The sequence below is a fragment of the Elaeis guineensis genome, chromosome 8, assembly GCF_000442705.2.
Source record: "Elaeis guineensis isolate ETL-2024a chromosome 8, EG11, whole genome shotgun sequence".
In the NCBI taxonomy this organism is placed as follows: Eukaryota; Viridiplantae; Streptophyta; class Magnoliopsida; order Arecales; family Arecaceae; genus Elaeis; species Elaeis guineensis.
In genome coordinates this window covers 84013045-84025916 of record NC_026000.2, presented here as the reverse complement: position 1 = coordinate 84025916, position 12872 = coordinate 84013045, and the positions used below count along the sequence as shown (strand labels likewise).

Below are 12872 nucleotides of genomic sequence, written 5' to 3'. Positions count from 1 at the left end.
TTTCATCTCAGATTTCATGGTCTCAAGCCACTTTTGGGAGTTCGGCCTTTGTATGGCTTCCATATAGGTGATCGGATCTTCATCATTTTTATCTAAATCGATAGGATCATCATTTCGAATTAAGAAATCATAGTATCTATCCTATTGATGCGGTACTCTACTGGATTTCCTTAATGGTGCATCTACAAGCTTCGGATTTGATTCTCCAATCAAATTCGATTCTGTGTGCCGGTTCTTCTACCTTATGAATTTCAAGTTAAATGTTGCTGGCATTAGTTCCTTCTTCAAGGAACTCTTTTTCGAAAAAGATTGTTTTGTTGCTGATGAATACCTTTTGTTCTTCGGTGAGGTAGAAGTAGTATCGTTTAGTTTCTTTAGGATATCCTACGAACAAGCATTTATCGGATTTTGGTCTAAGCTTATTTGTTTTTAAATGTTTGATATAAGTTGAACACCCCAAACCCTAAGGTGTGAGAGCACCGGCTTACGCCTTGTCTGAAGGAACCAGATCTAGGGTTTCAGGGTTAGATCTTGAAACTTTTTCAAGATCAAGCAGCGGAAGACTAAAATAAATCAAAATTTATCTTATAAAACCAGAGAATCTCTAGATCTAAGATCCTATTACATGATTATTACATGGTATTAAATCAGAAATTAAAATATAAAGAGCAAGAACTACATGTTGATCATATCAACATGTTTCTATACTACATCTAATGTATATAAAATATAATAGATCAGATCTATTACCTTGCAAGTTAGAAGTTCTAACTTTGTTGATCCGGGCTTGAGGATGATGTTGCGAGCCGCACACGTGTCCGGCCTCTAGGAGTCGTCCACACGAGCCCATAAATCATGATCAGAAGTCTTGGTCCAGAAAATCAGCACAGTATGCTAGTACTGCACTGATCCTTCTTCGATGGTCGATCAGATGCCTTCTTCTTGATTCGGACTCTTCCAAAGATGAAAAGTAGGAGTTTTAGATCTGAGACACTCAGAAAACCCAAGATGGAGGAAGGGAAGAGGTGAACACAGCAACCCTAGAAGAAGACCCTCTTCTTCTTCTCTTTGCTCTCACTTAGACACCTAGTCTTATGTCTATTGTATCTCTATGCCCCAACCTACTTTCTCCCTGATTTTTGCACGCCCCAAAGGTCTCTCTTTTCTCTATTTTCGATGAAAATTTCATGAAGAAATTTGTTTTAAATAGAGAGATAGAGTCTTGTTTAGGTCAAATACCTAGTCAAAGATTATCCAAACATGGCAAGACCCTCTTTCTTTTTGTGCGTGGACCACCAACAAAGGGCGCATATTATGTGCCATAAAAGCCATGAAAATCTTAGAAGAAATTTGGGTAAAATCAGTGCCATAAGGAAAGAATTTTGGTTTCCTAAAACTCTATCTCATAGAATTTGAAATCCAAACTAATTCCTACTTTGACTTGATCCACAACCACTTTCCATGTAAGAGAGAAAGAGAAGAAAGTTTTGGGCGTGTGTGAAGATTTGGGAGAGAAGTTTTGTCGCACAAAATAAGAGAGTGGGCGTGGAATAAGAGAGAGTGGGCGTGGGGGCTAAATTGGCGCAAGGTGGAATCCTAGTCTTACTAGGATTCAATCTATATCTTGTTCCAATCTGGTTTCTCAAACCAAATCAAACCAAAATCAAATCAACTCAATTAAAATAGGTCTTAACCCAATTAAGAACCTAATTTAATCAGATTAAATTAGATTTAATTTTCTAATCGAATTAGAAATTAGGTTGACCCAAGTCCTTATTGAACTAGGACTAGTTTTTCCTTGCACTTGGCTTATCCAATAAACTAATTGGACTTGATCTAATCAAGCCCAAACTAAATCTAAATCATATTCAATTAGACTTAATTTCAGTCCATTGGCTTAATCAAATTAAGCCAATTAGCAATCGAATTGCTAATCGATCCTCCTGCAACACTTGCACTAGGTTAAATGTCAATCGTATTGATCATTTAACCCTAGAACGATTCTTAATCGTTGATCAACCATCCGATCGAATCGTGAACTCTAATGTGTGTGACCTCATAGGTCCGAAACTAAGCTGGTAGCACAGGAACAAATTTCTGTACCAATCGAAGTGACCATCTAGCAATGGTATCCGATGATCGGATAGGTCAAATGTGTAGAATAACATCTTTAGAATTCATGCGGATATAGTTTTCATATAATTTATCCCCTTGACCAAAATGCTCATAGGACACCTCAAAGTTCAACTGTCAACTCTGATCAGGTTATCCACATTGTATTTCAAAATATCAAATCCATTTGATGGATTACCCCGGCCAAGGTTTTACTAAATTGAAATATAGCGACTCATTCTTCTCCAACTTATGAAGTGGTCAATCCCATTTCGATCAGACTCTGACTTCGCAAGTACTTGACTGCGCCCAGAAGTCTTCCGTCACTGAATTAGAAATTCAGTTAGTCCAGTACCAAAGCACAGTGAGTTGCTTGCAAATCACTGAGGCGATCTCAGGTCTCAGGGATACTTATACCTATATCCCATCAGAGACATTTTCGACGGCAGAATGCTCTGGAGTTGGTCACGTTCAATGATGATGTACCCTTACATCTCATCTATATGCCATACCAGTGTCTCCACACTCTTTGGTTAAGAGGACAACCAACTCATATGACCTACAGCGACTTATACTCGATAGAAGCTGTCGTCCTTATTAACAGCCTATCATTTGGTCGTGAACAGTTTTAAGGATTAATCGATAAATCCTCTCTTTATCGAACTTAAATAGTCCTAAGGACTTCATCACAACAATGGAGTTCATTAGAAGATGAAAACTTGTGATGAAAATACCAAAAATATATTTTATTTATTAACAAATCAATTACAATACAAAGTTGCTCAACCGTCAACAGCTTGACGATTGGCTTTTGAGACATATTTTTCAACAACTCCCACTTGTCCTAAAGTCACTCGGCACAGTATCTAATACCCATCTTCGACTTGTGGTTGTCGAACTCCTTTATTGCCAGGGCTTTAGTGAAGGGGTCGATCAGGTTCTCTTTTCCGTCAATCTTCTAAAGGTCGACATCACCTCGATCCACGATCTCCTGGATCAGGTGGAAGCGGCGCAAAATGTGCTTCATCCGCTGGTGTGCTTTGGGTTCCTTCGCCTGAGCAATGGCACTAGTGCTGTCGCAGTAGAGCAGGACCGGATCATTGACGGAAGGTGCTACTCCGAGCTCGGTGATGAATTTTCTCATCCACACAGCTTCCTTCGCAGCATCCGATGCTGTGATGTACTCCGCCTCACAAACAGAGTCTGCCACAGTATGCTGCTTGGAATTTTTCCAGCAGATGGCTCCACCATTCAGAGTAAAGATATAATCCGACACGCTTCTGCTATCATCATGTTCAAATTGAAAGCCGGAGTCTGTGAACCCCATAAGTTTCAGATCTGACTCGTCATAAACTAACCATTGGTCCTTAGTATTTTTCAAATACTTAAGGATGGCTTTAACCATTTTTCAGTAATTTTCTCCATGATCAGATTGGTATCTACTCACTACTCCTAGTGAGTATGCTACATCTGGCCTTGTATATGTCATGGCGTATATGATAGATCCCACGGCCGAAGCATATGGAACTATACTCATACGCTCTCTCTTCAGGAGTTGTCGGACAATCCTTCTTAGAGAGATTCCATGGCCTATCGATAGATAGTCCTTCTTGAAATTCTCCATGCTGAACTTCTTCAGCACAGTGTCTATGTACGTGGATTGGGATAACCCAAGTATCCTTTTAGATCTATCCTTATAGATTTTTATCCCTAGGATGTAGGATGCTTCATCCAAGTCCTTCATGGAGAACTGCGATGACAACCAAACTTTTATTCCCGATAGTACGGGATGTCATTTCCGATTAAGAGAATGTTATCCACGTACAAGACAAGGAGTACCACAATTGGATCATTTGCCCATTTATAGATGTAGGGCTCTTCTCCGTTCTTAACGAAACCATACGTTTTGATCACCTTATCAAAACGCATGTTCCGACTTTGAGAAGCTTGTTTTAATCGATAAATGGATCTCTGAAGCTTGCACACCTTTGACTCATCTGTGGATGTAAACCCCTCAGGTTGTATCATATACACCTCTTCGGTCAGCTCTCCATTCAGGAAAGCTGTCTTTACATCCATCTGCCAGAACTCATAATCTAGATGGACAGCTATTGCAAGCATTATCCGAATGGATTTGAGCATTGCCACAGGGGAGAACGTCTCGTCATAGTCAATGCTATAACGTTGACGATACCCCTTGGCAACCAGACGGGCTTTATAGGTCTCCACCTTTCCGTCTACGCCCCTCTTCCTTTTGAAGACCCATTTACACCCAATGGGTTTAACCCCTTCAGGTGGGTCAACCAATGTCCATACATCGTTGACCTTCATGGACTTCATTTCGGATTTCATGGCTTCAAGCCATTTCTCGGAATCAGGTCTCTGCATTGCATCCATATAGGTGATCGGATTCTCATCGTTCTCATCGAGTTCGATGGGATCACTGTCCCGGACCAAAAAATCGTAGTATCTGTCCGGCTGACGCGGTACTCTATCGGATCGCCTTAATGGTGCAAGTACATTGGGCTCCGAATCTGATCTAATCAAATCTGACTCAGGTTCAGCTATTGGTGTCGGTCCTTCTACCTGTTGAACTTCATCAAGTTCAACCTTAAGAGGCAACGATTCCTTCACCAAAGAACTCCTTTTCTAAAAAGGTTGCCTTAAGATTGACGAACACTTTTTGTTCATTAGCATGGTAGAAAAATATTCTTTGGTCTCTTTGGGGTACTCTATGAATGTGCATTTGTCAGACCTAGGTCCAAGTTTATCTATAACTAACCGTTTGACATAGGTCGGATACCCCCAGACCCTAAGGTGTGAAAGTGCTGCTTACGCCCTGTCCATATCTCATATGGAGTCTTAATTACAGATTTATTTGGAACCCTATTTAACAGATAACAGGCCGATTCGAGTGCATATTCCCAGAAGGATATTGACAAGCTGGCAAAATCCATCATGAATCGGATCATGTCTAACAGTGTCCGATTTCTCCTTTTAGACACACCATTATGCTGTGGTGTTCCTGGAGGAATTTATTGGGAGAATCCCATTCTTTCCTAGATATGTGAGAAACTCACCAGAAAGGTATTCCCCTCGGTCAGACTGAAGAGTTTTAATACTCTTCCCAGTTTGTTTTTCTACTTCACTTCGGAATCGTTTGAACATTTCAAATGAATTCGACTTATGTTTCATCAGATAGACATATCCATATCTGGATAGATCATCCGTGGAAGTGATGAAGTAGAAATATCCACCTCTAGCACTTGTGCTCATGGGCCCGCATACATCAGTATGTACTAGGCCCAAGAGCTTAGTAGCTCTCTCACTTTTTCCAGTAAAAGGTGACTTGGTCATTTTACTAAGAAGACAGGACTCACAGGTTGAAAGTGATTCACAATCACTAACTTCGAGGATTCTCTCTTGTGTCAACTTGTTTATTCTGTTCTTGTTTATATGACCTAGCCTACAGTGCCATAAGTAGATGTCTGATACACTATCTAATCTATGGTGCTTGCCAGTAGAATACTCTTATCGGGCTTGATCTTTCTGGTTTGGCCCTGCACAGATGTCCCAGCCTGAACTTGCACCTTCTTCACTTTTTTCTTCTTGTTCTTCCCTTTCTTAAAGGGTCGAGAACCAGAAGACAAACCTCCCACTGAGTTCACCGACTCCTTGTGGAGTGGGTGATCCTTCTCAAAGTTCTGAAGCAACCCCAGTAACTTGTAGTTTACTTCAGGCTTTGTCATTCTATAATGAGTGAGGAATGGGAGATAAGACTTGGGCAGTGAGTTCAGTATTTCATCTTTCCCAAGCTGCTCATGCAAGGAAAAATCGAGCTTGCTCAAACGCTCCATCAGCTCGATCATGTACAATACATGATCAATGACAGAGGCACCGTCCCGTATTTTGGCGTTGAAGATGCACAACTAGTCTTGTGCCTCTCCACGTCATCGGATGTGTCAAAGGCATCTTCCAACACTTGAAGCATGTCCTTTGGCTGAGTCGTCTCAAATCTGCGACTGAACTCGTTGCTTATGGCAGCCAGCATGATGCAGTGTACCGTGGTTCGGTCACTGAGCCACTTCTGGTAAGCGTCTCTGACTGTTCCACGTGCATTGACAGCTGACTCCTCAGGTGCAGGATCCATTATCACATATAGGATCCGTTCATGCTCCAAGACTATCTTCAACTTTCGGTACCAGCTACCGAAGTTGGGTCCTACCAACTTATCATTGTCCAACAATGATCGGAGCGATAGGGAAGTGGCCATATCTGCACAAAGGAAAACCATAACCTAATTAGTAATTGATTTATTAAACCTAAAGATTTGGACTTTAATCAAAAAGTTTCTCCCACTATTTTATTCGAATTGGTAGCTTCTACTTTTAATTCGATGAATTATCCTAATTCCTTAGTGGGTACTAGAATCCATTTAGACTGCACACAAGCCCAACTTTGGTTGGCCAACCCATGTACATCTAAGGGTAGGTTCATAACCAATTGTTTCTCTAAACAATTTCTAGTAATTTAATTTTGCCCGTCTCTAATCGGTAGGCTTTGGCCTCCACCGAAAAGGTCTGGTTAGGTCCAACCATTAACATGACCATACTTGGCCCATCTAGCCAATGAATGATTAGGTTCAATTTTGGTTGGTTAACCTAACCACCATTTAAAAAGATACAGTCAAGAAATCATATTATGAATGACAATTCCATCGGCCGATAAGCATCAGGCCTTTGGGCCTCAAATGATTATCCAACTGATGGACCCATTATCATCCACTTAATGGGAGGTTATGATCTAGTTATCACCATAACTATTTCATTTTAAGGATCTAATAATTTTAGAGGATTTAATTGATTTAGAGGAGGTCAGATGAACCAGCTTATCATGATCCTCCCACTGGCTTCACCAAGTCAGCTTAAGGGAGACCATTAAAAGGGCCGGTCTAGGAGCACCTAAATCAGTCATACTGATTTACCTAGCTGACATGGGTCAGCTCGAATAGTCAAGTGATCCGATCAAAATATAATTTCACCAAGAGGCCAGGTAAGTTCGATCAGTGGGAGGGTTTGCCAAAGCTTGCCTTAGACACCATCAGAAATGGCCAGGTAAGCAGGCTCCCAATTAAAAACCACCGGTCTAGTTTACCTTAGACATCAATTGGTTTAATTAGTTTCGATTGGATTAACCTAACAGTTCGTACTAGACCGCTTAGTCAAGAATCAAGTCCATTTGGTTCTCGTTAAAGACATGGATTTGACCAACTATAACTATTGTAATTGATCTAGAGAATCCTTGACCTAATATAAGACAACAATTGATTAGATTTAGTCAATTCTCTAATTAAGTCCATCTTTAATCTAACCTTAGGTCTAACCCAATTAATGAACCTAATTTTCACTAATCGATTAACCCAATGTGTTGGTTTGTGTCTTAGATTCTTCAATTCACAATCCTAGAACCTAATCAAACAACTTCTTAATTCTCAATTAAGTTTTGGCTGAGGGTTGGGGTTCGGTTTTTCGAAAATAATTTTTATGTTTGTAAAATAATTTTATAATATGGTTCTACCAACCAAGTTGTATGTTTGATTCATAATCAAAATGCAAGTGAAATAAGCATGAAACTACTTTAGATCTAATCTAAACAGGTTCATGTAATTGAAACAATTTCAACTTTAAACTGCGCAAATTTTTCAGATAAATATATGATGGTTCTTTGTACGGAAATTATTAACAAAGAGATTTCATTTTAGATTTAAACATCTTTTAAATTTAATAAATCATAAATTTAATCTAGATCACATCTAACAAATTTATGATTAAAGATAGATCTACACGATCTAGGACAACCTTTACACTGTAAGGGGTAAACCTTACAGCAAGACAACCTCCAGTTTGTGATTGATTTAAAAATTTTAGTTTCAGATTTAACAATCAGATTATAAATTAGATCTAATCTAAGAAATAATCTAAACATGCATAAATAATCATGTAATAAACAACCTAGGCTCTAATACTAATGAAGGAACCAGATCTAGGGTTTCAGGGTTAGATCTTGAAATTTTTTCAAGATCAAGCAGCGGAAGACTAAAATAAATCAAAATTTATCTTATAAAATCAGAGAATTTCTAGATCTAAGATCCTATTATATGATTATTACATGACATTAAATTAGAAATTAAAATATAAAGAGCAAGAACTACATGTTGATCATATCAATATGTTTTTATACTACATCTAATGTATGTAAAATATAATAGATCAGATCTATTACCTTGCAAGTTAGACGTTCTAACTTTGTTGATCCGGGCTTGAGGATGATGTTGCGAGCCGCACACGCGTCCGGTCTCTAGGAGTCGTCTATACGAGCCCACAAATCACGATTAGAAGTTCTGGTCCAGGAAATCAGCACAGTATGCTAGTACTGCATTGATTCTTCTTTGATGGTTGATCAGATGCCGTCTTCTTGATTTGGACTCTTCCAAAGATGAGAAGTAGGAGTTTTAGATCTGAGACACTCAGAAAACTCAAGATGGAGGAAGGGAAGAGGTGAATACAGCAACTCTAGAAGAAGATCCTCTTCTTCTTCTCTTTGCTCTCACCTAGACACCTATTCTTGTATCTGTTGTATCTCCACGCCCTAACCTTCTTTCTCCCTGATTTTTGCACGCTCCAAAGGTCTCTCTTTTCTCTATTTTTACGAAAATTTCATGAAGAAATTCGTTTTAAATAGAGAGATATGATGGAGTCCTTGTCTAGGTCAAATACCTAGTCAAGGATTAACCAAACATGGCAAGACAAGGGGCGCCCAACTCTTGGGCGCCCCCTCTTTCTTTTTGTGCGTGGACCATCGGCAAAGGGCGCATATTATGTGCCATAAAAGCCACGAAAATTCCAGAAAAAATCTGGATAAAATCAGTGCTATAAGAAAAGAGTTTTGGTTTTCTAAAACTCTATCTCATAGAATTTGAAATCCAAACTAATTCCTATTTTGACTTGATCCACAACCACTTTCCATGTAAGAGAGAAAGAGAGGAAAATTTTGGACATGTGTGAAGACCTGGGAGAGAAGTTTTGTCACATAAAATAAGAGAGAGTGGGCGTGGGGGCTAAATTGGCGCAAGGTGGAATCCTAGTCTTACTATGATTCAATCTATGTCTTGTTCCAATTGATTTCTCAAACCAAATCAAATCAAAATCAAATCAACCAAATTAAAATAGGTCTTAATCTAATTAAGAATCTAATTTAATCAGATTAAATTAGATTTAAATCTGATTTAATTTTCTAATCGAATTAGAAATTAGATTGACCCAAGTCCTAATTGAACTGGGACTGGTTTTTCTTTGCACTTGGTTTATCCAATAAACCAATTGGTCTTGATCCAATCAAGTTCAAACTAAATCTAATTAAATCATATTCAATTAGACTTAATCTCAGTCCATTGGCTTAATCAAATTAAGCCAATTAGCAATCGAATTGCTAATCGATCCTCCTGCAACATTTGCACTAGGTTTAATGTCAATCGTATTGATCGTTTAACTCTAGAACGATTCTTAATCGTTGATCAACCATCTGATCGGATCGTGAACTCTAATGTGTGTGACCTCATAGGTCCGAACCTAAGCCGGTAGCACAGGAACAAATTCTTGTATCAATCGAAGTGACCATCTAGCAATGGTATCCGACGGCGGAGAGATCGAATGTGTAGAACATCTTTAGAACCCATGCAGATATAGTTTTCATATAATTCATCCCTTTGACCAAAATGCTCATAGGACACCTCAGAGTTCAACTGTCAACTCTGATCAGGTTGTCCACATTGTATTTCAAAATATCAAATTCATCTGATGGATTATCCTGATCAAGGTTTTGCTAAATTGAAATACAGTGACTCATTTTCTCCAACTTTTGGAGTAGTCAATCCCATCTTGATCACACTGACTTCGCAAGTACTTGACTGTGTCCAGAAGTCTTCCGTCATTGAATTAGAAATTCAGTTAGTCCAATACCAAAGCGCAGTGAGTTGCTTGCAAGTCACTGAGGCGATCTCAGGTCTAAGGGACATTTATACCTATATCCCATCAGAGACATTCTGGACAGCAGAATGCTCTGAAGTTGGTCACGTTCAATGACGATGTACCCTTACATCTCACCTGTATGCCATACCAGTGTCTCCACACTCTTTGATTAAGAGGACAACCAACCCATATGGCCTACAGCGACCTATGCTCGATAGAAGCTGTCGTCCTCATTAACAGCCTATCATTTGGTCGTGAACAGTTTTAAGGACTAATCGATAAATCCTCTCTTTATCGAACTTAAATAGTTCTAAGGACTTCATCACAACAACGAAGTTCATTAGAAGATGAAAACTTGTGATGTAAATATCAAAAATATATTTTATTTATGAACAAAACAATTACAATACAAGGTTGCTCAATCGTCAACAGTTTGACGATTGACTTTTAGGATATATTTCCCAACACTGTCCATATCTTATATGGAGTTTTATCGACAGATTTGCTTGGAATCTTATTAAGTATATAGCAGACAGTTTCAAGAGCATATCTCCAAAAGGAGATTGATAGATTTGCAAACCCCATCATGGATCGAATCATGTCTAACAGGGTTCGATTTTTCCTTTCAGACATCCCATTATATTGTGGTGTTTTAGGAGGGATTCACTGTGAGAGAATTTCATTCTTCTTTAGATATGTCTGAAAATCACTGGTGAGGTATTCACCTCTTCGATCTGATCGAATAGTTTTAATACTCTTCTCAGTCTGTTTTTCTACTTCACTACGAAATCGTTTGAACATTTCAAATGATTCGGATTTGTGTTTCTTAAGATAAATGTACCCATACCTCGATAGATCGTCTGTAAATATAATGAAGTAATAGTATTCTCCTCTGGCATCTATGTTCATAGGTCCACATACATCATTATATATTAGACCTAGAACATCACTGGTTCATTCATCTTTTTCTTTAAAAGATAACTTGGTCATCTTACCAAGTAGACAGGATTTACAGATCGGTAATGATTCACAATAATTTATTTCAAGGACATCCTCCTTGATTAAGCTATCCTATTCTTGTTAACATGACCCAGCCTACAATGTCAAAGGTAGGAATCACTGACATTATCTATCCTAGGGCGTTTGTTCGATGTGTATATTACACTAACAAGCTGTGATAATATATATATGTCATGTTTTAATTGTCCATGTATAATTATAGTATCATTCACTATAATATCACAAAAATCATCTTTTATTAAAAATTTAAAATCAAGTTTGGCCAAAAGGCCTACAGAGATGACATTTATCAAAAAGAAAGGACAATAATAGTACTCATCTAACATGACACTATTAGACTCGAAAATAAGCTGCATAGTTCTTAAAGCTAGAATTGGAACAAAGCTTCCGTCTCCAACGTTTAGGAATCGCTCGTCTTCTCTAAATTTTCTACTGATCTGCAGTCCCTGCAACGAATTGCAAATATTAATCGGACTTTCGGTATCCAATACCTAGGTAGTAGTATCACAAACAAAGAAATTACAAGGAGTTATCATATAAGTACCTTGCGAAGTAACTGATTACTTGTTTCTTTTGCTTTTTGGTTTGTTTGGATCGAGGGAAGCTATATATGCCAGACAAATTTTTTAATGACTCAGTTTCTTGCAAAAGAAGCATTATGCCTGATTCTTATCGACTTTCGACTTTTTGCTTTGCTTTAGCTTTGGATTGGCGGTACGATTCTTCTGTATCTTTTTCTTCTTTTTTCTCTTAGAGGATTGATGACCTGCACATGAACCTCCCACTACATGCACCGGCTCCTTTTGGAGCTGATGGTCCTTCTCGAACGTCTGCAGCAATTCTAACAAATCATGGTAGTTCACTGCAAGAAGGATAGATAGGATTTCGATAGTGAGTTCAGGATAGCATTTTTGTCCAACTATTCATGTAACGAAAAGTCGAGTTTGCTTAAGCATTCAATCTGCTTGATCATGTATAATACATGATCGATGACTGACGCCCCCTCTCGCATACGAGCATGGAACACAGTGCAGAAGGTTTTATATCTCTCTGCATCCTCAGGGGTGCCGAAGGATTCATTATTGCGCATCCTCGAACTGACGGTTAAGTTCGTCGTTCATGATTTCCCTCATGATGCAATGCATAGTCGTGCGTTCACTGAGCCACTTCAAATAAGTATCTCTCGCAGCACGAGATGCATTGGCTGCAGGTTCTTCGGATGCTGGATCCATAAGCATGTATAAGATCCTTTCATGCTCCAGAATGATCAACTTTCGATACTATCTATCGAAGTTAGATCCGATAAGCTTATCGCTGTCCAACAGCGAACGGAGCGATAGTGTGCTGGCCATAGTTGAAAAGAAGAAACATAAATCTATTAGTATATAAATTATTTTAATCTTAAAGACATGGATTTTGGTCTAAAGGTACTTCCACTATTGTATACGAATTGGTAGTCTCTACCTCCAATTCGAGGAATTACATTAATTCCTTAGCGGGTACTAGAATCCACACAGACTGCATTCGGATCTGAGTGTGGCTCGGCCAACCTTAGTGCATCCATGGGTAGGTTTCTAACCACTTGTTTCTCCAAACAACTTTCAGCAGTTAGGTTTTGCCCTAGGCATCTCTTCAGGAGGCGTGTGTCGCTTCCACTAAAAATTCTGATTAGGTCCAACCATTAACATGACTACATCAAGTGCATCCAACATT

At 38.8% G+C, this 12872-nt stretch overlaps 1 protein-coding gene across 1 annotated transcript in view; it reads left to right on the top strand.

Annotated features, from left to right (window-relative positions):
* Window positions 1-12872, top strand: part of LOC105035643 (nucleobase-ascorbate transporter 12) — a gene marked incomplete in the record, with an annotated part of 57945 nt that overhangs the window by 18780 nt on the left and 26293 nt on the right.